Source organism: Apium graveolens, chromosome 1 (genome assembly GCF_009905375.1).
Source record: "Apium graveolens cultivar Ventura chromosome 1, ASM990537v1, whole genome shotgun sequence".
Lineage (NCBI taxonomy): Eukaryota > Viridiplantae > Streptophyta > Magnoliopsida > Apiales > Apiaceae > Apium > Apium graveolens.
This window is the reverse complement of record NC_133647.1, coordinates 24539829-24566783: the sequence shown is the minus strand read 5'-3', so window position 1 is coordinate 24566783 and position 26955 is coordinate 24539829. Positions and strand designations below refer to the sequence as shown.

The 26955-nt window shown below is 32.8% G+C and overlaps 1 long non-coding RNA gene across 1 annotated transcript; it reads right to left on the bottom strand.

Moving 5' to 3' along the window:
• Positions 1-2743: 2743 nt before the first annotated feature.
• On the bottom strand, positions 2744-4296 carry LOC141719611 (uncharacterized). Its single transcript, XR_012574142.1, has 4 exons — positions 3804-4296; positions 3468-3733; positions 3299-3372; positions 2744-3218 (listed from the first exon to the last, which is right to left on the bottom strand). It is a non-coding gene; the product is annotated as an uncharacterized LOC141719611 (long non-coding RNA).
• Between the last annotated feature and the right edge of the window lie 22659 nt (positions 4297-26955).

The window sequence follows — 26955 nt, the reverse complement described above, 5'->3', positions numbered from 1 at the left end:
CAATAATATTTTGTATGTTAATTATTGTAATAAATGTGTTTTCGTGAATTAAACAATTTTAATATTTTAATGTGCATTAATTTTTTTAATTTAATTAATTTATGAAATGTTAATAATGATTAAATGATAAAGTTAAGATAAACTTGATTAATATGATATTTATATATTATTATATGTAAAAAGTAATTTGGATCAGATATGGAATTGGTCAGAAATTTGGATAAGTATTTGGATCAATTGATGATCCAAATTTGAATTTTTGGATCACTTGGAGATGGCCTAACAAACTTGAACGTGAACATTTCATTTATGCGTGATCAGTGGATGGAGCTCACCAAAAGTCACCAAGAGTTCACTAAGAATTTTAACGAGCAGCAGAAGATAATGGGTGGAAATATTAATGCGTTGTCTGTTAAAGCCAAAAATTTGAGGGTCGAGATGAAAGAAATGATGACTTAGAACTAAACAATTTCATGGTTCCATCACTTTTATGTTCAAGGCAATCTAATGCTTGTTTCTTTGCTATGTTTTAATTATTAACTTAAATGAATGTTTGTGGTCTTCATTCGGAATATGTCTGTTTGTTTTTTGTTATATTAATGTACCCGTAACCGAGTTTTTAAGTGTTTTATTATATTGTTATTTTTCTGCACAAACAGTCACAAAGCACCTCAGCTACCAACTTCCATTTGTTCATAAATATGTAGATGGTTTGTTAATAAATATAAGCCGAAGTTATTCAATCCTTTAGTATATTTCACATTTGTGTTTCTAATTCTTTTTCTCCTTTAAAATAATCTACAACGAAACTGTAGTTTAATTAATGTATTAGAAGTTGTACGCAAACCAAAATGCTATTGCGAATTAATTATGAAAATCTAGAGAGATATAATTGATGTTATTTAATTTACTTTAATTACTCTAATATGATTAGATATTATAGTTCAGTATGATTTAATTAGTATACTGTAATTATAAAAAATTTGGAACTTTTTGTAGTTCATTATAATTTTTTTTATGTTTGTTATATTTTAAATTCTACCGAATTATATAAAAGTCTACATTAATTGTCTTATCTAAGAGGTGATATTTACCGAATACCATTTAGTGGTCATTCGTAACTTAACAAAAAGACTAACATTACCAATAATTACGGTATCTGGTAAATTCTCATACTATTTAAGCGGAAAAATCTCTTTTAAACCTTTTTATTGAGAAAATGCAGTCTTTTATATTAAGAGAAATTATGTTAGTATGCAATTCTCTCAAAGTGTATATTTCTTTATGAGAAATACATATTTTTAACCTAAGATTTCGCCTTTTTAAAGTAAGTTTCTGATGTTCTATTACTTATTGTGATGTATAATGAAAAAAAACAGATTTTAAGTTTTTTCAAAATATTTATTTTTGAGTCCAAATCCATCAACTTCTTCATTTTTTTCAATAATAAGATGTTTTCGCAATTACTATTTAGATGCTAATTAATTAATCATTGGCGAACTATTTTCTCCCTACTTCATTTCTTTTACGATAATAGCGAACATTTTAAGCATTTCTATGACATTTGGTAAAACCAGTTTCAATCCATTAATTTAGGTCACATTTGTCTCCCTAATTTCCTTCCTCTTAAAGATTTTTTCAAAATAAACCGTACTTTAATTAATGTACAAGGAGCTCTGCACAAAACAAAAAGCTATTTGATATCTTATTTTGATAAAATAACAAATATTTTTTAACTTTTAAAGATAATATTGTAATATTAGGAATCAAATATGTCTATAATATATAAAATAATAAATTCCTATTTAATCAAATTTATATAACTATTCTATGATGTAATGTGCGTGATTTACTTAATTTGGAAATTGTTTTTTGAATTTGAATGAAATTTACGAACTTGGACAAATTTCTAATATTTATTCTTTTGTCCAACCCCATTCACTTCTTCATATTTTTCATATAATGTTTTTGGCAATTAATCTTACAATGCTAATTTTCTATTCCTCAAGGAACTATTTTCTCTGTACTTCATTTATGTTGAGATAATACCAAACATTTGAAAGATTTATTAATACATTTTTTAATTGTAGTGTATTGTCAAATTTAGAAATTATTAATTTTTGTATAGATGTTTTGAGTATTAATATCTCGATTAATTCATTTTCTATTGTACCGACTATATAAATGTATAGCGATTTACATTTGCAACCCCATGTGTTTCCATTTGCTTACTGGTAGGCTACATATTTATCCAGCCACGTTAATGATATAAAAGAGAAATATTTTGAAGGCAGTTGATGATACACGATTTTAATTACTGTAACTAAATTATATAATGATATTTGCTGATCAATAAGTTTTTTTGTTATAAAATTTAAATGAAACTGTTTTGATTAGCCCTTATGCATCTAATTGGCAAAATCATTTAAGTTGTCTACTATTAATGTGTATATGTATTATTTTAGTAGTATGGCATTACCGCCCCATGGCAATTCTGATCAAGATGAGATTTTTTTTAAATCACATTAAACTCCAGTATTTCTTCGTCAGAAACAGTTTATCCTATGCAAAGAGAATAAGAGTTTCACTTTAACAACATGCAGACGTTTACTACTCTTATGTAATTTAATGTAATGACAATTTTCCGGGCCTTAAATACATTAAAGTACCTTCTGAATCAGTACTTTCATCAATACTCATACCAGTATCTTCATTAATTGCAGAATGTACGTTGTCAGCTTCATCAACAAATTAAATTTGAGGACACATTTAATAAATTTTGCAAATTGGTAAAACAAAAGGAAGATATATTTCCCAATAAAATACTAATTAGACATTAACACTAATTAGACATTAACACTTACCTTCAATAGGCATCTCTGTCCTTTGAGAAACAACACTATCATTATTACTCTGATTAACTTGATGATTATTTTCACCAAATTCCTCAAAATTAAATATCCCATTCACCTCTTGCAAGTAGTAAGTATATTGTGTATCATAGATACAACAAATAGAGAAATTGGAGTAACCAATATAATTGAAGAAAACAATGTAATCCTTCTGCACCCGATATTTTTTGAAAAATTCATTCAACCCGTAATTTTTTCTTCAGTAAATGAATAATTGCAACTTAATGAAGTGGCTCCGCTAAGGATTAGATTAACAACTCTGCTAATGTTGTTCCCACGGATGTTGACAAAAACATATGAAAGTTCCTAACATTTAAAAAATAGAGTACCTCAATAGATGGAATTAAATTTTAATTGTTTAGTACTGATTAAGAAAAATGACTTACCAGTTCTCCGATATTAAGAGCTGATTCACTTATATACTTGAAGAATCGGCAGTTCAAAGACAATCTTGATTCACCTGATACATTTTTCTAATATTATAGATATATGATAAATTTTGTAGTATAGAATTACGTTAATCTTTTTAATTATAACTTTAATTTTAGGTTATACCCGTTAAATAATTTTCCGGTGAAGCATTTCCTCTATGAAATATACAAACCCCCATAACTGTATTCATTTCCAATCCTCCTAAATATTAGAGTATCCCCAACTTCTATATGTGCATCTTTCACAAATTGCCGCCAATAGTTCCCAAACTAAACAAAGCCATCTTTCCATTTAATTTCAATACTCCAAAAGTATTTTTCAAATCCAAGCCTTATCATGTAACAGTTTTTCGGTAGGCAAAGTTTGGTGCATGCATGTTGTGGGAGTACCTAAAGAAGTTACACCTTCATTAAAATTAAGAATACATTTCACAAATTAAATCATAAAAAATATACGTACTGCGATGAAGTCATTCCCGATTAAATGTAGAGACTTGATCACCATTTGGTAAAGGCCGCACAAATTATCCAATGCATTACAGGTAAATGTATAATAAAGCTTATCTATTTCAACACCATTGCACACAGAAGCAGTAGAAGTAATAACACGATTCACAGGGTACGTAATCTCAATTGCATAAGGTTTATAGATTTCCATTTGAAACTTACTAATACCATCATAGTGCAACATTACCAGATAATATGGTTTTATATGTAAGAATTCCATCATATCCTCCAAATCTTCAAGGTATTGACCCTTATCATCAATTGTACCGAACCAAGTATTAACTGAATTGACATGCAATGATACCTTTTTGGGGAGAAATGTCCTGATTCTAGAAGAAAAAGCAAACGGTAACTCCTGTGATAATAATTAGATGAAAAAGCAATTTCGGTAAATGGACAAAGTATATAACATAATTATAAACACAAATTTATACAGTTCTTACCAGTTTGCCATGCTTATACTTTTGAATGAAATTAGGACAAACAAAAGTAAACTGCGAGTCTCTTATATCCATTTTGGGGAAGAAATTGAACAACGAAAGAAAAGGATGAACAATTATAGATATATATTAACCCATTCACATACCTATTTTCAAGTAATAGAGTAGGTGGTTGTTAATTGTTTTAATGTACATTTAATTTTTCTTAATTCCTGGGTAACGTAAGTCTGCAACATGTTAATAAAAGTCAGCATAAAGAATTTAGAATAATTACATTAAAAAAATTAGGTATTTTTGAGTGGAAAAAACTAATTTAGTAATACTCACTAATAATTAAATAAAATAAAAATTTAATAATATATCCCCATTTATATTTATCCGAAATTCGAATACAAAATGACTTCTGAACTACGAAGAACAAGAATTTGCTGGACACCAAGCAGGACTAAAGATTTTATTAAGTCTAAACGATATAAATAAATTTAACTCAATTTTTACCAAGTAAACAAATTTATTTTAAATATACCAAATACAACTAAAAAATGTTAAGTGCAGCGGGCTCAATGACTAGTTAAATATAATTTTCAGAATTTTTAAATCATTTTTGAATTTAACATTCAACTAACAAATAATTACAATCAGAAAATAATTTGTAATTGAACACTTGAGAAAATATTATTTTCTAAATTTTATAAATTCCTATAAATAATTATTGCAATTATGGAGCGGTAAAAAATAATTTTTAAAAATAATTATCATATTTATAAAAATTAAACTTTGATATATCTACTAAATAGAAGAATAAAATAATACGATTTAAACTGTAAACCGAAACAACAATTAAGGGCACGAATAACTCGACACATATTACGCATTTAACACATAACACATAATTTGCAAATTAATATATTTATTTAATAACACAAAATACATAGTCGTTATATTCAAGATAATGAATGGTCTTATCAATACACAAATGTATAACTCCGATGAATTTCAATTGAGCTCATTTTCATCACTGTTGGAATTGGGTTTAAGCTTTCCTCATTATATTCTTATCAATGGACTCCTGACATATACGAAGAAGTGCGGTTTGTTCGATACATTCTTACCTCTCTATATATCGCTAAGATGTTTGGATTTTTCAAAACTCCATGGACATGCAGAAGAAAAATATTATCCACACTCGGACCAAGACAGAACTTTGACTTGTTCAAATAACAATCAATTTGATGTAGAGTCAGGAACGAAGAATCTCTTTATGATAAATAGATCCATTTTCAAATTTTTTATTACGAGTAGTTCCTACAAAGGATCGGACTAATGACATATACAATGCTTGAATTCTCAGTGTATATGATACATAGTTGGTTCTTATCATTTAGAGACTACGAGTTTAATAGGAGCATCCTTCGACAAAAGGATCACCCTAAGATGATCATCACATGGCTATTGAGAATGAATCAAATCAGAAGGTTCTATTTTTCAATCTTTATGATTTGCTCCTCCGTAACCAAGACTGAAAAGATTAAAAACAAGTCATTTACAACCACTGATGAAGGATTCCTCAAAAAGTTAAGGATTAGTAATATTTTTTAGAAATTGTATAGATTCGGTCTTATACATATGTGAGGTAAGGTAATCAAAAAATAAAGAAGATGGGTTCTTCGTTATTTTTTGATCACTTAGGAGCCGTGTGAGATGAAACTCTCATGCACGGTTTTGAACGAGAGAAAGAAGTGAGAAATCCTCTCTTCGGTTCTGACTCTCCCACTCCAGTAGTTGTTCTTCTCTCTGTTACTTCAAAAGTAGTTGCTTCAGCCACTCAAATTTTTGATATTCCTTTTTATTTCTCATCAAATGAATGACATCTTCTTCTGAAAACCCTTGTTATTCTTAGCATGATATTGGGGAATCTCATTGATATGACTCAAACAAGAATGAAACATACACTTGCATATTCGTTCATAGATCAAATAGGATATTTAATTATTGGAATAATTTTTGGAAACACAAATGATGGAGCTGTAAGCATGATAATCTATATGATGTTATATATCTCCATGAATTTAGGAACTTTTGCTTGCATTGTATTATTTTGTCTATGTACCGAAACTGATAATATTCGAGATTACGTAGGATTATATACTAAAGATCCTTTTTAGCTCTCTCTCTCTTTATCCCTCTATCTCTTATCCCTATGAGGTCTTCCTCCACTAGCAGGTTTTTTCGAAAAACTCTATTTATTCTGGTGTGGATGACAAGAAGGCCTATATGTCTTGATTTTAATAGGACTCCTTACGATTGTTATTACTATCTACTATTATCTATAAATAATCAAGTTATTAATGACTGGACGAACCCAAAAAAACCCCCTCACATGCGAATTATAGAAGATCTTATTTTAAATCAAATAACTCCATCGAATTGAGTATGACTACATGTGTGATAACATCTAACTATACCAGAAATATCAATGAACCCTATTATTATAATTTCTCAGGATACCTTTTTTAGCTTCTAGGGTCTATTTCTTAGTTCAAACTCCCTCTTACTAACTGGAATCAAAGAATTAGTAGATATGTTCTACCCAAAATGGGAATGGGATAGCGTTATGAACTCATAATCTATAATATGATTATCCAATCAATTCCATGATTATAAGTTCATTCCATACCAGACCAGACAAGAATAAGGTTATATACATTCTTATTACGAGAAGCGGACATTTGAGCATATCTAAACAGATACCCTGTTTACATATGGATACATACGTCGTTACAATTTTACATTAGGATTACGAATAGGCGTAGGATCGGACCTGCTTTTTACATATCTTTCGTTATTTGGAACCCTTTCACCTCTTTGGGCTTCTATTGAATCGAGAAATGGGTTTGATTCTGTCCATCTTTTTGATATACTGTATATCTATATAAGGCATTCTACAAATAATTCAAATCGAAGCAATTGGATGTCCATCTCGGACCTATATAACATGACCCATCAATATAAATACTCCACCCTTATCAAATATTCAATACATCATACAAGATAGATATCATATTCATGGAATATGATTCGATGCCTTGGTGGTGAAATGGTAGACATGTGAGATTCAAAATCTCGTGCTCAACAGCGTGGGGGTTCAAGTCCTCTTAAAGGCATAATATTTCAGCAGCAGATCACTAAATCTTGGTGATTTTCTCTATCTAATGAATGGAGGGTTTGCTTAAAAATCGTCCGCCCTACACCCCCTTCCCGAGTATATGCTTCAATAGAAATCACACAAGGGTAGATCAGAAACCTCTTGTAAAATGCCCGTCTGTAACCCAATAAATAAAGTACATTACGTAGTCTATTTTAGGGATCGACGATTTATCCATTCAGTGACTTTTGGCACTGGACGTTCCAAAAATGGGTATTTTTAGGTTAGGTGAATTCAATAATAGACGTTTGTTGGCATTCCAGCTTTCATTCTTTGATGACCTAATCAAAATAAAATCTAGTGCTTTTTTTCTTCGTGAATATATGAACGGGTTGTTCACTGTTCGGTAATTCTTGTTTAAGCAGTTCATACCATCTATCTATAGTGTTTTGATCTAATAATTCAATTCTTCCATTTTTCAGAAATAGCCTATTGTTCCAAGGCGCTAAGGTCCAAAATATGGAAGAAACAAGCCTTTCGGCGATCTACCACCCAGTAAATTATGTTCCACTTAATCCCCCTCTTTCATGGCCACGTAACTTTCCGGCTAAGGAATAGGAAATCTTTAACCTGTTCCATAAATCCAATTTTTATTTCATCCGGGAAAAGCCATCTTTTTCTCAACAATGTCTTAGTCATTTGATCTAAGAGCAATAGATTAGATTTAATAAATATTAATAATTCTCGAATAGAGTATTCGAACATAAAGATCCATTAAATAATGAACTAGTAGTTCTAAACCATCTCTGGTGATTAATCAACAATTCAAAGTGCTTTTCTTGCATCTTCTTGATAAATCTGCATTTATATATAGATGTAGGAGGATTTGTTTGGGAAGTAAGAAGCCCTTTTTACATCTCTTCATCTGCAAATAATTCTCGATGTAAAAACATAGAGACAAGAGGAAGATCTTTGGATAGGAAAAAAGTGGATCTATAAGGTCCCAAATAAATTGGCTTATTCAAAAAAGATTTGTTCTTTGAAAGATCTATCTCGTGTCTGGAACTGCATGGTTCCACTCTGCAAGGACTCCAATTCATTCTTTTGGAGCTCATCCTCTTCATCATAAAGGATCCTTTTGCCCCGAAATGACCTGGACCAATAGGGAAATTCCAATTAATTTGGCCTTTTGATACAATCGAATATAATTCTCCAAGGATTCTATATTATAGGATCCCAACCAATGTGATTAAACAAATCGTCTTCTATTTGTTGCGGGTCGAGAGCCCCTTCCCCGAGAAATCTCTATTCAAAGATAGAACAAGATTCGCTTTGCATCATATCTAAGGGATTCCTTGGTTAGGGCCGAAGAAGCAATGTCACTTGATCATTATCAAACTGACTGCAATCTTTTTATCCACGAGGATCCCAACAGAGCGCATTTAAACAAAGCAGGATTAATATGTAAGGTCATAAAACCAGTTATTTGTGTCAAGAGTGTATTCAAGAAGTCTGCACCAATTGATTAGCCACAACAAGACTGAACCAATTATACTGTACTCCTGTCATAGATAACTATCAAAACTAATACTAGTTATGCTACATATTTATTCTAGCATAAGATAAACATAGAACTAGAGTGACCCAGGAGACTATTATCAAGGTTACCCAAGGTCTAGAACTTAATTATCACACATGATCTTATCATCTCAAATAGAGTTATACCAGCATCTTAAATAGAAGTATGATAGGGTCGAGATGTGTGTGGTAAAATAAATATCAATATCATAAGTGTTTGCATTACAGAAAAGCATATAGCATGTAAACATTCAAACAACTCATAGATTGCTTCAATAATTCTAAATTACTTACCACTAGCATATAACATGTAAGACATGGTAATCAGTTAGCTTCAACTGATTTTACAAACATGGAAAAATATAATGAAAATAGATATGAAAACTTAAATTTCCCTTAAAGCATCATCATTGTGGTAAGCCTTTGAGGAAATTCCATAATTTTCTTCCATAGGTCTTGAAATCAGCTTCATTGGAATAAGAAAACCATTATCTTAAATTTTCGTGTTCGGGAATTTTCCGTTTGAATAACACATGGTCTTCGTTTTCTTCGAAAGATTAAAATCATCTTTAAAGCCCAGAGGAATCTTGAGTCTACTAATCCTACGAACCTTTAGCTTGAAATATTTTAATCTCCAAAAATTTCAAAATTTTTCAGAACTAGAAATATTTGGGGATTAAGTCCAAATTATTTAATATTCAAAAGTCTCAGAAGTTTATAATTTTTGAAAATTAAAATATCTGAAAATATGAGAACTTGACTGTTTGGGCTGACACACCAGATCTGAACTGTATATCGATCAACAAGTTCTGATACCAATTGTTAGGTCCGGATGTATCATAGAAGGGAGGGGTTGAATACGATACTCACTAAATTAAAAAATTCTTTCGAATCTTTCACGGATAAATAATTTAGTATGCGGTTAGTGGTTCCGCGTTCTTGAAGTGAATAGTGTTTAGGACATTAAAATAATGAACACGAGATATTCGTGGAAGTATATATTCATATATTAATCCTCGAGGTTGTTGCTACACCTTGTTAAATAAATTAACCCGCTACAATCCAAGAACAACAATGTTCTTGCTTCTACAAAAATTTAAAAATCAAATCCTATACAAGATCTACAATTATTTGTCCAAGTATTTAATTTCTGGATAACAATTAAAATGCCCCTAAATAATATACAAGATTTAAACCAGGCAGTATAACGTTTCTCCGGTGAGAAGTTTAACGGATATACAATGTGCTTGAGCTTAAATGTATCTCATTGTTTCTTGTTTTATCAGCTCTCGTAGGAGAAGAAGATAAATAGAACAATACCAAGATTGATTATAATTCTGCTTCTTTGTGTAGACTTATTATCAATTGGATACGCGGCCACATATTTAACCAAGTAAACCAAAATGATAGAACTAATAATGTTGTTGAGATGTTACTTGCGTCCAGGGGGAGATATACACTTATAATATTCAAGGATGCATGTGAGTTGCGCCTACTAGCCTTTAGTACACCCCATTTGCGCCTCTTTGATATTAGCTTCTTCTGGTACTTATGTTTTGAGGTGTACTTATAGATTCTTGCTCCTACTATGCAATAGAATAGTCTCAGTCACTCCTACTACAAGGTAGTGATCACTTTGACTTAGATTCTGTCAAACACTATAACCCTTAAGATGTCCCGTCTTCAAGTCTTGACTCCGAGTCTTCGTATAAACCATATAACCTGCATATCCGGATATGAATCCTCATTCAACAATTCTTCTAATCATAATACTCATATTCTTTTCACAAACCGCTGATGCCTAGTGCAACTGGTCTGGTTCACAGACAACTAGTTCCGCTCTCAGGCCTTCGTACTATAATTTTCTAAAATGATTGTCAAGTCTTCTACCAGATACAATCAACTTCACATAGAATCCTTGAGGTCTTCAAACTAATCCTAATAACTGTTTTGAATGACTTCAACATTATTCCTCTATTGCCTGAAAATATTAATGAACTTCATAAGGATCTTTGTTGACATCTTCTTCACCGCAACTACCAAAATCATCATGTATATGCCCAATGAACAATCTGTACACATTTTAGTGGAACATAAATTATTTTCAAGTTCTTTGTTCTATGTTGAGTTATCCAAATCAGCATTGTTGAGTTATATATACAGCTTCAATCTTGCTCAACTGACGACTTCGTCACTCAACTGACGTTCAACTTGCAATTGGTCATCAAACTCAAAAAACTTTCAAAAGAGTAGGTCAACTAATTAAACCTTGCAATCCGGTCTTTAGAAATAAAAAAAACATGCAGGTACGTACGTTGAGTTTGACTTAAACATTTTTTCCTTAGCTCCACGTCACTTGCCACATAAGAAATGATGTATGAACTAAAAGACTAAATAGCGAAAAGATTATTAAACTTATGCCTAACTTGCAAATAGATCATCGAACTCGAATAACTTACAATTTTGTCATTTAGCATAAAAGACACATTTCATAACCATTAACTAAGCTACAAATAAAGCATAGTTTATATATAAAATCATTATCTTAATTATTAATTTAATAATAATAGGTCAAATTTTATCAAAATTAAAAAATCAAAATTTGTCATAGTTTATATTTAATTTAAATAATAGATAAAATATACAAAAATATTTTTATTACCTGGAAGATAACTTACAATTTAATTTCATCCAAAAAGTAATGTAAGTTTTACTTTTTCTTTTCTCAAATGTAATATTTACTTGATATAGTAAAAAATCATCAAATTCGTGTATATGGTCGTAGTTCCTTTTAAAAACTTCACCCGCCATAAATTATTATCAATGAAATTTATATGTTAATTATTTATATCAAATATATTACTATGTTTATAATATCAGTTATTAATATTATCTCATAATCGAAACAAGCAAATTAATTGAAAAGATAAAATAAACAAATAATTTAATGACTTTATTGCAGGTTTTTTTAGTTCGATTACCCATTTGCAAGTCGGGTGTATGTTGAATAGTATTTTACCACTTGAAGATTCACATCAGCATTACACATCATTTTCTGTTAAATTTTTAACATTTTCTAATAGCAGTAAACGAATTGAAAGTTTTAAAGAGTTCAGTGATTTGACTGCAAGCTTTTTGAGTTAGTTGACCCACTTGCAAGTTGAGTTTGAGTTGAGTGACCTTTTTGCCACTTAACCTCAGCCCTTCCTTTATGATTGAAAAGGATCCATTGATCCTGAACCGATCTTACTATCGATCCTAATCCCAAGTTTACCTATGAAAAGCGAATTTAGTAGTATTAATGTCTATAATTGATTTCTTCTGTGTAATACTAATCGACAAGGCCTCATTGGTAAGTGCTAAGAGATCTCGTGCATTGAAACCTGTGATTATGGACCTGAATCCAATAGTATGTGATGTGCCAAAAAGATACATTTTAATTATAAGCGCACAATTTTTGTTTAATATTTTAAGATTCCTTTCACAAGGACTAAAAATCTTTCGTAACCTTGAATTTTAACTTAGGCGAACCAGAACAATTAATTTTGAGAAAATATTTGATTTCACTAAGTTAACCCACAAATTATCATGAGCATAGAATGCAAATTGAAAAAAACTATAATATATATATTAGAACTAAATGCGCGTATGAAAGGAGATAAATTAATTATTACCTAATAATGAAAATAATGGTGACATTAATTACTATTAAGTAACGGGGATATTCCTAGCTACAAGTAGAGATGAACAATAATCGGATCAAGCCGGATTCGGGCCAGGCTTTACAAATTACGGATTTTTTGAAACTAGGTCGGACTTTTTTTAAAATCGGGTCGGGCCGGGCCGGATTTCGTTCAAAATAACTAGGCCTACGGATCGGTCCGGATCAGGCTGGGCTGCCGTATTTTTTTAATAATTTTAATATTATTATTTTTTATTTTTTTAAGTAATAATATATGATTTTCGTAATTTTTTGGATTGTATTGGTAAGTTTAGGCTTTTATTTACAAGTACACACTGTTAATTAGAATTTAGAACACATTATTCATATTATACCTTAGAATAGTTCAGAATTTTAAATTTACATCGCGGTACTTCGATCTTAATATTAACTAAAGGTATTCAGGGTTAAGTAAAATATGTGTAACTATCAATTCTCTAAATAATTCATTAGAAATTTAGGGCTTTTATTCGAAATTATATTAATATAAAATAAATTTGGATAAGGTAAAAAATTTTATATGTTCTATTCAAATATTTATTAAAAACAACATAAAATTCGGGCCTTTAATGGGCCCGATCGGGCCGGGCTGGGCTTTTATATGGATCGGGCCGGGCTTTTGTCCGGATCGGACTGGGCTGGATTTTTATGAAAAATATGTGGCCCATCAAGTCCCGCGGGCCGGATCGGACCGGGCCGGGCTTTTTTCGGATCGGATAAGCATTTTGGATTCGGTTTTTTTGTGCATTTCTAGGTACAAGTCACGAGTGCAAGCAAGATGAAGCTTATTTGGGCTAAAAATGAAATGTGCCAGGAGGGAAAACAATGGGCTAGCTAATAAAAATGGGCCGGAAACTACAAAGGCATGGCATATGAATTCTAAAAACTAAATCAGTAACTTACATTAAAGAAATAGTACTTAAAAAAGTAATTAATGCTCAAACTTAAATTCAAACCCCGACATAATAATGAAGTTACTGCTAGTAGCTAACGTCGGTATCAAAAATAAGTGCTACTGACAAATAAATTCAAACCCCGACATAAATTAAGGTTGTCCCGGAGCGAAGCTTCTCCTCGGTGATAGTAAAATGTGGCCGAAAAATTTGACAAGCACCACTAAAAATTAAGAGTAGATCTAGAATTTTAAACTACTAACTTTAAAAAAACTCCAAAGTAAATCAAGAATAATAAATCAACTATAAAATTATGGAGTAGTGTTATATATTTAAAATTGTAAAAAAATATAGTCTCAGAATGATGTGACATTGGTTATGTGACACTTTGGGAAATTTTAATTGGTAAGATTGATGTGAATGAATGGGGGGTCCATTTTATTAATTATATGACGACCAATCACAATATGTCACGTGTCATTTTGGACCATTTTTGGAACGAATTTTGGGTACCTAGTATTTCTCAAAACTAAAACTAGAAGGCTCCTTTAATTTCCCCAAGTATACAACTTGTAAGATTTTGAAAGATATCATAACCCGAAATAAAAATAACAAGTTACAAAAGTAAAAGAGCCATTGCAATAAAAAAACATGAATAACATTGGTTGAAAAGAGTGTTTATAATAACTGAAAGCATGAGAACTTGAAACTAGATCTAAAACATTAAAATAGAGGTTATTACTAAATTTAGGGTAAACTAAGATAAAATTAGATGTTGAATACAAGGGGGAATGTCAGTATTTATAGCTAAAAAAGGTTTAGGATATAGTTGGTGAATCTTGGCCTTCCAAGTTAGAGGTGTGTTTTGCTAATCTTGGCCATTGATTTCCACTAACTCTTTCTTGAATCTTCTCCACTAAGGGGTTGTTTACTTCACCAGTTTTCAGAAAACTTTTCTTAGAAATAGAAAATTTTGAATAATGTTCAACTTACATATCTTCTAAAATGAAAACTAGAAAAATGAAAAATACAGTTTTCTAATTTATAACTAAAAATGAGAAAACTGTGGAAAACAACTTTTTATTATTTTCTAATCTAAGAAAATAGAAAACACCTTAAACTCACCATTTTCACCCACGTTCTAACCCTAATATAAACATGTTCACTATCTTTTTTTGTAATCATTGTGCAAGACATGCCTGTATAATAACAAGACTAAGTCAAATTGACAACCTTAAGATTAAGTTGTTTGATAATCAATATTTGTATCCTGTAATTGTATTCCTTGAGTCTGTAATTGTATTCAAGCTAGGGAATAAACTCTGAAAGAAGATCAAATCATGATCATGCCTCAGAGAAATGATGTAGAAGTTTGGATTTGAATAATGTTGTTTAATGAAAAATGTTCTAAGTCAAGATATCGACAAGTCACAGACTAAGGTATATCGAGAAGTTCGAGAAGTCCAAAATAACTTGTAGAGAAGTCCAAAATGACTTATAGAGTAGTCTCAGAGATATCGCCAAGTCATTTATGCATGTAGATATCTAAGAGATATTGACAAGTCAAATGAAGATATAGACAATTGGAGATATCGACATGTCAATACCTCATGTAGAGATCTCAGAGATATCGAAAAGTTAAATGAAGATATAGAGAACTGGAAATATCGAAAAGTCAATACCCCATGTAGAGATCTCAGAGATATCGATAAGTCATTTCTACATGTAGAGATCTCAGAAATATCGACAAGTCAAATTCCTCATGTAGGGAACTCAAGATGTTAACAATTCAAAAGCCTATATAGAGAACTGGAGATATCATCAAGTCATTCTGCATGTAAAGAACTGGACACCTCAACAAGTCTAATATACCTATAGAGAACTCAAGATATCGATAATTCATTATACTTATAGATATGTCACTTCTCTATAGAACAAAAGGAGATCTCGACATACTATCTCAAAATCAGAATACAGATAAGTTCAAGATTCAATATTATTAGTCAACAAATAATTCATTCACTAAATTGGAAAGTCTATAAAAGCAGCTTGAAGAATACATGGTCAAGGGTCAGGATTCACTGAATAAAGAATGGTCACAGACCTGCAAGATTCTACACATATTTTCTAACACTAGAAAATGAAATAGACGGGGTTTCTTTAGAAATTGGTTTAGTACATTTTAGTGCAAGTTTTGTAAACCCGTATTGCTAGTCTATAAAGCATGCATGGGTCCTTACTTTAGATGTAACAAACAGATCTAGATTTTCTTGTACTCTCTTAAGATAGAAGCTGAGTTCTTAATTTTCAAGAACACAGATTTGTAGCAAGACAAACTTAATTAATACAATTAAGTGAGTTTTTTATATCGTGTGCTTTCTGTGATTTTTTGAAATATAATATCTTTACATATCTTATTTGCTTTGTTCAATCATAATTTAAATAGATTAAAAATAAAGAAAAATCCAAGAAACACATTCACACCCCTCCCCTGTGTTATATTTTATTGCATTCAATATCTAACAAGTGGTATCAGAGCAAAATCTGAAAGAAAATAGATAAAGATCTTGGAAGAATGAGTGCTCCGAAATTAAGCAGTATCAAGATACCTATCTTTGACAAGATCAACTACACACTTTGGAAAAAGAAAATGATGTTGTTCATAAAGATGGCCAACCCCATGTACATTCAGATTCTCAAAAATGGACCTTTTATTCCCATGAAAAGAGTTCCAGAAGCCAAAGATATAGACATGGTCATACCGGCACATTATGCAACCAAATATCCCTTAACCTACACAGAGCCTGAAAAGGAAAAGGTTGGACTGGATAGCAATTTACAATTTATTTTAACTGAGTCTCTTAATAATGTAATGTATAACAACATTATCAATTATGATTCTGCTAAACAGATCTGGGAGAAAATTGAGATACTGTGTGAGAGAAAAGAGGAAGTTAGATCTAATCAAAGAAGGATCTTGGTGTCACAGTATAAGGGTTTTATGGCTAAACCTAAGGAAAGTATAAATGATGTTTTTGAGAGGTTCAATATGCTGATCAATGAATTGTAGCTTCATGACAAATACTCTGAAGCTGAAGAGATTAACCTAAAATTCTTACCCACTATTCCTGACCATTTGGAACAAAAAATATCTGCTATTAGAGAAGGAAGAGATTTAAGCAGAATGACACTGGAAGTCTTTTATGGAATCTTGAAGACTTGTGAGCTGGAAATGTTATAAAGAAAGTCATTGAGAGCTAGTTAAGGATATATTGTTGATGGAACCAATGCCTTAGTTGCCAGTGACTGTAAGTCATGTGATGATGAACTAGAAGCTCAAACTCCAATTGTTCAAACTGTTGAGTAGAAACAGAAGGAGCCACAGAAGCAAGTTATACTGGAAATAGAAGAAGATGAATTATACACCCTTGATGAACTGGATGAGATGGACCAGTCAATGGCTTACCTTGCAAGAAAATTTTCTAACATAAGGTTAAAGAAGCCAAAAAATTTCAAGAGCAAGGGACAGACATCCAACAACAACAGCAGTTGGAAAGGAAAAACACTGTTCAACTTATCTAGCAGAGGTGGCTACAGAACAGGATCTGTTGATAGATCAAAAATAAGATGTTACAATTGTGATAAGTTAGGTCACTTTGCTACTGAGTGTAGAAATCCAAAGAAGGTGAAAAAAGGTAAAGCTCTCTTGAGAAAGTAACAGGGAAAGGCTTCTATTACAGAAGACAAAAGTTGGGATGATACAGATGAAGATGATGACAATGAAGAATTTGGAAATTATGCTTTCTTGGCTCTAGAGAAAGGAGAATCATCTGTATCTAAATTAGAGGTACCAACTCTAACCATAATTAATTTAAAAGCAAGTCAATATAAAAAAAACTATTGAAAAGATGAGTGTAGAGATGTTTCATATCCACACAAGCATGATGGCAACTACTGAGGAAGTGAGTAGGCTGTCAAAGATTAATGAGAAGTTTGAGATAGAAAAAATAGGAATTGGAGCTATAGCTTGTTAGCCTTGAGACAGTCAAGCAAAAAAATGAATATCTGAAGAACAAACTCAAGTGTGCTAGTGAAGTGGAGGCAGTGTTGAGAGAAAAGTTATAGAAGAATGATTTGAAGCTTAATCATAAAAAAATACATCTCAGTTGGTTGGACAATATCATGAGAATAACAAACCATGTGCTAACATAGCTATTGGTTTGGACTATGAGGCTTTGACTTCTCGTATGAAAGGTGAAGCTGAAAAAGAAAAAAAAGCAGTGAATCATGATGTTCCCATGATGCTAAAGAAAGTGAATGCACCTTTGTTCAAAACTTGTGAGGTTGATTTCAGTGAAGTGGAGTTGGTCATCAAGCAAGAAATTGCAGATGAAGATAATGAGAAGAACAATGCAGAAACCACTCCTACTGCTGAAAATTAAAAGAAGCTCATAGTAAACCAAACTGCAAAGACACCAACCAAGGAAGTCAAAACCGAGAATGCTGGCAAAAAAAAAGAACAGGAATGGGAAGATAGATGTAAACAAGAGCAACAACTATGCCTATGTTGCAGATGCTCCAAAGAAACAATGTTAAAAATGTAGCTAAACAAATCACCTAACTCACCTTTCTAGAAAGGCTGTTAGTGAGCCAAAAGTAGGGGCACACAAATACAATGAGGCATTGGCTGAAGACCCCTATTCATTACGTGACAAGTTTGATTGCATTCCTTGCAAATATGAAGGTTATGACAAGCTGTCATAAATTAGGAAAATATCTCAGGGAGTAAATCTTGGATCTACAGTTAAAAAGGATAGTGCTAATCAAACAATGAATGATGTTCTCTTTGAAAGCTCAAACTCTACTTCTGCAACTTCTGTGAAAAAAAGAAAGAAAGTACCCAACAATGCTTGGGTAGCTAGACACACTAAATTCTCATTGTGTGCAGGGCAAGAAGAATAAAGTCATATGGATCATTGAAAGTGGATGTTCCAGGCATATGACAGGTGATAAAGCCCTGCTATCACAATTTGAGGAGATGGCTGGCCCATTGGTGATTTTTGGAGATAACAACAAAGGATTCACAATGGGATATGAAAAGTTAATTTCTGGAAATGTTATTGAAAATGTAGCACTAGTTGTTGGTCTTGAAGTAAATCTTCTAAGTGTTAGCCAATTTACAGACAAAGGGTTCAAGGTGATATTTGAAAAAGAAGAATGCTCAATCACTAACAAGAAAACTGGTGAAGTTGCTCTGAAAGGAGAAAGAAAAGGGAGCATGTTTGTTACGGACCTAAATTCATCAAACAAGGATGGAATTTATTGCTTCTACACAAAGGCATCAATTGAGCAAAGCAAGCTAGGGCACAAGAAGCTCCCTCACCTGAATTACAAAGCAATCAATACCCTAGTGAAAAAGGAATTAGTGAGACACATGCCAAATCTGGAATTTGCTCAAGATAAAGTTTGTGAGGCTTGTCAGAAAGTCAAAATGAAGAGGTCCCATCACAAGAGCAAGACTGTAAATTCAATAAGTGCAGCATTGTAACTTGTTCGCATGGACCTGTTTGGACCAGTTAATGTCTTGTCTATTTCAAAAAAGAAATATGCACTGGTGATGGTAGATGACTACTCAAGATACAATTGGGTGGAATTTGTGAATTCAAAAAATGAAACTTCACACATCATTATTGAACACATAAAAAAAGTTGAGAAGCAGGCTGAGGATCATAAATGTGTTAAAAGATTGAGGAGTGATAATGGTACAGAATTTAGGAATGCAGCTTTGAGTGAATTCTGCAAAGACAAGGGCATTGTTCAAGAGTTCTCAGCTGCAAGAACACCGCAGAAAAATGGTGTAGTTTAAAGGAAAAATAGAACTCTAGTTGAAGCTGCAAGAATAATGCTGCAAGATGTCAATTTGTCAACAAGTTTTTGGGAAAAAGCTATCAACACTGCATGCTATACTCATAACAGATATTTAATCAACAAAAACCTTGGAAAATCACCCTACTCAATATTTTCAAAAAGAAAGCCTACTGTGAAACATCTGCATGTGTTTGGAAGCAAATGCTTTGTGCTCAAAGACAACTCTCAATATGTTGGAAAATTTGACTCTAAAGTTTTTGAAGCTATTTTCAGGGATATTTATTGGAAATAAATGCCAATAGAGTTTATGATCTTGAGCAAAAGAAAATTATGGAAAGCACTGATTTGACCTTTGATGATGACAAGTGTCCAGGATTGGAATGCCTTAATGATACTGAAGCTGAAGACCTAAAATTTGAAAATCTGAACATTGATAGTGATTCTCAATATGATGCTGAGATCAACACAGTCAACATAATAAAGGAAGAAACAAATGAACCAGTGAACCATGAAAATGAGGATTCTTCTCAAAGTAAAAGCTCACCTGAATTTGATGACTCAAACTCAGAGGGAGAAAGAGATGACAGTTCTGCAAGTCATGCCAATAATGAGGAAAATACAAAAAATTCCAGTCAACAAGGTCACACTAAAAAATAGGATAGAAGTCACACAAGAGATGCAATAATTGGTGATCCAAATGCTAGAGTGAGGACTAGAAGTACAACTGTAAATGAATGCCTGGATGCATGCTTTCTTTCATAAATTGAGCCCAAGAAAACTGAGGAAGCTCTACTTGATCTTGATTGGATAACTGCCATGCAGTAAGAGCTAAATCAATTTGAGAGAAATAAAGTTTGGGAATTGGTTCCCGCACCAAAAAAATAGAAGTATCATTGGAATAATGTGGGTGTACAAAAACAAAATAGATGAAATAAAAATTATGACAAGAAACAAAGCAAGACCGGTTTCCAAATGCTACTCACAAGAAGAAGGAATTAATTATGATGAAACTTTGGCTCCAATTGCAAGACTTGAAGCAATAAGGATCTTTTTTGCCTTTGTTGCACATTTAAATTTCAAATTGTATCAAATGGATGTAAAAAGTGCATTCCTTAATGGTGAATTGGAAGAAGAAGTCTATGTGCAACAGCCACCTGGCTTTGAAGATCCACAATTTACTGACTTTGTTTACAAGCTCTTGAAGGCCCTTTATGGATTGAAGCAAGCACTGAGAGAATGGTATGACACATTCTCAGAATTCTTAATCAAACATTAATTCACAAGATGCAGAATTGATAAGACTCTATTCAACAAGCAGCATGGTGGTGATTTTTTCCTAGTTCAAATTAATGTGGATGATATTATTTTTGGTTCTACAAATGAAAAGCTATGCCAAAGATTTTCAAGACTCATGTAGAGTGAATATGAGATGATCATGATTAGAGAATTAAGTTACTTTTTTGGTCTTCAAGTTAGCCAAAGAAGTAATAGAATTTTTATCACTTAAACCAAATATGTTAAAGATTTATTGAAGAAATTTGGAATGGTTGACTGCTCACCTGCATCAACACCTATGTCTACAGCTACTAAGTTGGATGAAGATAAGAAAGAAAAAAGTGTAGACATTTCAGGTTATAGAGGAATGATTGAATCTTTGCTATATTTAACTGCTAGTAGAGCAGACATCATGTTTGCAACATGTCCATGTGCTAGATTTCAAGCAAATCCTAAAAAATCATATTTGATGGCTCTCAAAAGGATTTTCAGATATTTGAAAGGGATGCCAAACATGGGATTGTGGTATCCTAAGGGAACTGGTTTTGAAGTTGTTGGATACACAAATGCAGATTTTGCTGGATGTAGTGTAGACAAAAAAATTACAAGTAGAAGCTGTCAATTTCTTGGTCAAAGACTTGTATCCTGGTATAGTAAGAAATAGCAATCTATGTTGACTTCCACAGCTGAGGCTGAATATATAGCTGCTGGAAGTGGTTGTGCTCAAGTGCTTTGGATTAGAAATCAATTAATGGATTATGGCCTAGTGTTACATAAAATTCCAATTATGTGTGACAATACTAGTTCCATATCTATTGTTGCTAATCTAGTTAATCATTCTAAAACTAAGCACATTGATTTAATGTACCATTTTATTATAGAACATGCTACAAATGGTACCATTTAGCCTATTTTTGTTCAAAAGGAAAAACAACTAGCTGACATTTTTACTAAATCTTTGGATGAAGCAACTTTCACTAGACTTGTTGGTGAAATTGGTATGTTAAATTCTTCATCCTAAAGCCAAGAAATCAGCTAATGTGTTGTAGCAGATTAATTTCTGATAAATCAAAATTAATTTGATTTAATTGGAAATTAACTGGAATATGATTTGTAAATGTTTCAGAATTCTCTATATTTTTTTTCAAATTTAAAATTCAAACTTGGAATTTTTCAAATTCTGAGAAAAACTATCTATCTATTAATTTACATTTTCAATATGTGAAATTAATATAAGGTAGAACTGAAAGAGAACAAAAGCATATAGAGAACTGAGTTCTCGATAAGTTTAAATGACTTCTCGATAAGTCATTTTGATACTTCTCGATAAAGTTCTCGATAAGTACATTTCATGACTTCTCGACAAGCCTCATTTTGACTTCTCGATAAGTGTTGTAGAGATCTCGACATATGTTTATGCATAGAGTAATCTACAAGTATAAATTTTAGACTTCTTGGCAACTCAAAACTAAAATAATTTTATTTCATAAATTATTTTAGTAAAATACTTTTGATATAAATTATTCTAATTTTATATTAATTTATTCAATGTAAATTGGAATAATTCAGACCAATTAAGAAAAACTAGGTATTTATTCTACATCTTGATAAGTCACTATCTAGTTCTCGATAAGGCTCAGAATAGTGACATCATGACTTGAATTTTATAATTCACGTGACTTCTCGATAAGCAAATATTAACTGTTTATTCTTACTTCTCGATAAGTCACATCTCTAAGCCTATAAATACTCAGAAATCTCGACATAACCCCTCTTTACGCTTTCGAGATCTCAATTGACCTAGCTTTTGCAAATCTTCACCATGATCTCTCGTTACAAACTCTTTCTTTCTCAAATCTCTTATCCATTCACACTTAAACATTTACAATGGCTGCAAAAAATGTTGGAGTTGTTATCCCAAAGGATGGTACCAACTAATTGGCTTTTACAGATGTTAATCAAGCTTATGACAGTTTCAGATGCTTTGTCAAGTTTCTGTCTGAATCTTATCTTGCAGGGGCTTTGACTGTTAACCCTATTCTCTACCTGGACGTGCTCAATGAATTCTGGAACTCAACTATGGTGAATACACTTGTGCATGAGAACCAGGCAGTTTCCTTGGTTGTGAAGTGCTCAATTCAGGGTATATAGGTGGAGTTTGATGCCAATGATGTCAACAAAGTTTTGGGCATTCCTACTGATGGCATGGTGGAGGTACCTACAGCACAAGAGCTGACTGAGTTTATGGATTTCATAAACTATAGTGAGAATATCAATCTTGCCAGTCTTAACAAGAAGCATCTAAAACGAGAATGGTCCTTTTTTTTATTCCAATGTGAGGGCCTTCACATGCAGGAAGAATGGGTATGATAACATATCCAGTATAGTACAGAAGCTGATGTTCTCAATGGCTTACAACAGACACATCAATATTGGGCTACTGATCCTGGAAGATCTCAGCACCAGGATCACAATGCCACTGGTAAATAGATGTAAGGAAATATTCTTTCCTAGATTCATTATGTCTACTTTAAACTATAAAGTTGCAGACATACATATGATTGATGAAATTGATAGAAGTAAAATAGGCAATTGTAAACAAGTGTCCAAAATCTTATTTGGATCACTCATTACAAAAAACCATGTGAAAGTAGCCCTAAATGTCACTAAATTCATGTTGGAGAGATTTAGGAGCTACCCTTATCCTATGCATGACATGAGAACCAGTGCCATATCTAGTTCAGTTATGGCTCCTGCACCTGTACAAGTAAAAAAGCCGGATAACCAATAGGAGCCTTCCAAAACTAAAACCACTTTTTCAATACCATTAATAGCTAGGGAACAAACTACTTCATCCTCTCAACAGGGTGGAGTCGGTAAAAAGAAGAGAAATCAAACACCATTAGTTACTATTCTGAGAGTGGTGAGGACCAAATAGTTATTGTGTCAAACCTAGTCAAAAAGCCAAGAAGTCAAGGAAAGTTGAGCTGACCACTCAAATTTCCACCTCTGCATTTTCTCAAAAAGATGCAGTTGTAACAAAGGGGCTTCAACAGACTCTAGGGGAACCTTCTCAACAAGGTGTCCCTATTGAACAAAACAGTCTCCCCACTGCATCCTGTAAAGAGTCTGCACAAAGAAGTAATGGGGATGGCACAAACACTGAGAGCACATCAGCTGAAACTCCTTCTTTAATTCAGGGGGAGTTCCCAAAAATAAGTTCTGAAATATCAAATCTTATTTCTCAAATTTCTTCTTCTTATACTGAAAGGCTTGAATTCAATTCTCAGGCCTTTCCAAAATCAAGTGACACGGTTCAAGAAACTGTGATCACCACTCAGAAACTACAATAATATGGTGAGAGGCTACATGCTGAGGTAGCTTCATGACACCATCACAAACACAGAAGTTTCATCAGTTTTCACTAAAGACCCTGTGCATGTTACCCTAACATCTTCATGTACACCACAGTCTTCATAGACTAATAGGTTTGAGGGTAGTCCTCTTGAGGGGGAGCTACTCAAATCCTCTCCAATTCCATTGGAGGTTTCTCAAGTAGGAATAACTCCCCTCACAACCCTGACTGACATTGCATTGTCAATGGAAGCTAGGAGTATAATTTCCAATGATCCAGTCAATCAAGATGCAAGTATAGCACATTCAAGTGTCAGTTCCTTGTAAGAGGAACAAGGGTTTGAGGCTATGGTACATGATAGTAACCTAGTCAACTCCCCTCCAATTCAAATGGAGGTTCACACTAGTGGTAAACAACAAACTATCATAACCACAGCTCATGATGTGAGTCAAACTGTGACCTCTGTCACAGATACTATTACCACCTCCATCCCAAACACTACAATAGACCAACCCTCAACCTCAAACATTACACCCCAACCATCTCATCTCATATCTCAATGGCTACAGGATGCTTAAACTCAGCAAATCACAATGAATGACCTTCTTGGAGACCAACTAGCTGGCCTTGCAAACATTACCCAACAGTTACTCACAACTGACATGTCCAATCAGGATTATCAAGCTATCTTGTTATTATACAAAGAAGATGTGGAAGAACATTAAAACAAAATTACTGATGAAGCTGAGAAAGATGGGAATATAGATGCTTAGTTATCTAAAGATTTCAGTTTGGATATGGATGAGGCCTTGGCTAGATTCAGAGAATAGCATGTCACCATTCTAGGGAGCAATGCCAAGGTTCTCAGTCCACGTGAAGTCTATGATGCAGTGACAGAAGTGTACAAAGCACAATTAAAGGCCTTTCATCATATAAGAAGAGCTATGGAAAACACTCTGGGAAAGCATCAAGTTACAGTCAAGAAATTGGTTAATGACAGGATTGATGAACTGATGCCAACATTTCAAGATATCATGACCAAGTTCAACAAGTTTTCTGATAGACTTCAAGCCCTCTCTTTCACCCTAGTGGAAGAAAATATGTCTAAGTTGAGAGAATCTTTCAAATCTTTGCATGAGGTGATCCAGAAACAAATCATTCTGAATAATGACTCAAAGGTCAAGCTGGATCAACTGTACAAAGCTAGGTTTGAACCTTAAGTCTTGGTCATGGAGGAGGTCAAAAATGTTGTGCATGATTCTTTTTGTACTTTAGCAGCATCTAGTTCACACCCCATGTATATATCCACCAACCTACAGATACAGAATCTTCAAGCTCAGATCATAGAACTTCAAGCATCAAATGTCTCTATATCAGCTCAAGTGTCTCAATTGGCCTCATTGGTTCAAAGTCAACAATAAGACATAAAGTCCCTAGTACACTCTCATCAACATCTTCAAATGCAAAATTATGTATCATTTGGAGCTATTATGGGAGCTTTAAACATACCTCTACCAAAATCACCACAAACAGTTAGGACTACACTCCCTCTACCTCAACTCTATATGCCTGTTACCAAGACTAAAGGATAGATGGAGTCACAGCTAAAATACAATCTTCAAGCCAAGCCACAACTCAAATTCAAAAGAAGGATGATGTTGGGATGGAAAGACTATTGAAAGCAGCTGAGGGACCTTGCCTGGAAAAAGAATTCGATGAACTTCTCAAGGCTCTCAGAATCTTTCCAACTAACAACTTCTTCACTTACAAAAAGGCTTTGGACAGAAATATCAATTTTCTGAGGGTGATAATGGTGATAAATAGAAACTACAAAGAGAAAAAGATTGTTGCTAATATTAATGACTTAGGTGTGAACAGGTGTATGAAGGTGTCTCTCTCTTATCTCCAATCTAGAAGAGCATCTGAGCTGGACATCCTAATCGACAAAGTCAACAGGGTGATTCCACATGACACTCTCTTGCTAAATGAACTCAAAAAGGCTCAAGTATCTGCTTTTCCAGAATTATATCTTCAACCTAGCAAGGGAGTGTCCTACATCTGTTTAACAACCAAAAGGTGCAAACACTTCATGATTCCAAAGCACTGTGTCATGGGGAACCTGAGGCTGATCATGACTTTGGAGAGTGACAGTAAGAAAAAGGAAAAGGAAGAAAAGAAGGGGAGGGATGACAGTAAGAGGAGAAGAAAATATGGAGAAGGGGTAGCAAATCAACAAGATGTCCAAGGAATCTAAATATCACAAACTCACCAGACTAATATTTTTAAACCTAGCCAAAAAACACTCAATCAATCCAACCTTAAATACCCAAGTACCTATACAAGCCAACTGCAAACTCTCTACTAAAAATACCAATCAAAGTTAGCCCAACCTCACTCAAGAAATTATCAAGACCACCTTCATCCAAGCCTCCATCTAAAACTCAATTCAAAATTACAGGAAAAAAACCAAAGAAAATTCAAGCAAGTGTTGGTGTCATCTGGAACTGTTTCAATCAGGATGATTTTATACCAGTTTCAAGGAGCATACCTATTGTGAAAGACATGTCTATACTATAACAAGACTAATTCACATTGACAACCCTAAGATTTAGTTGTATGATAGTTTAAATCTGTATTTTGTATTGTATTACATGAGTCTGTAAAATGTGTTAGATCAGACTGGAGTATTTTTCTGTGAACAGTCTCAAGCCTAAGAATAAAATATGGAATAAGATCAACAAGATCATGCCTCAGAGAAAAGGTGAAGAAGCTTGGAGTTGAATAAATCTGTTTTAGGAAAAAATTTCTAAGTTAAGATATCTACAAGTCA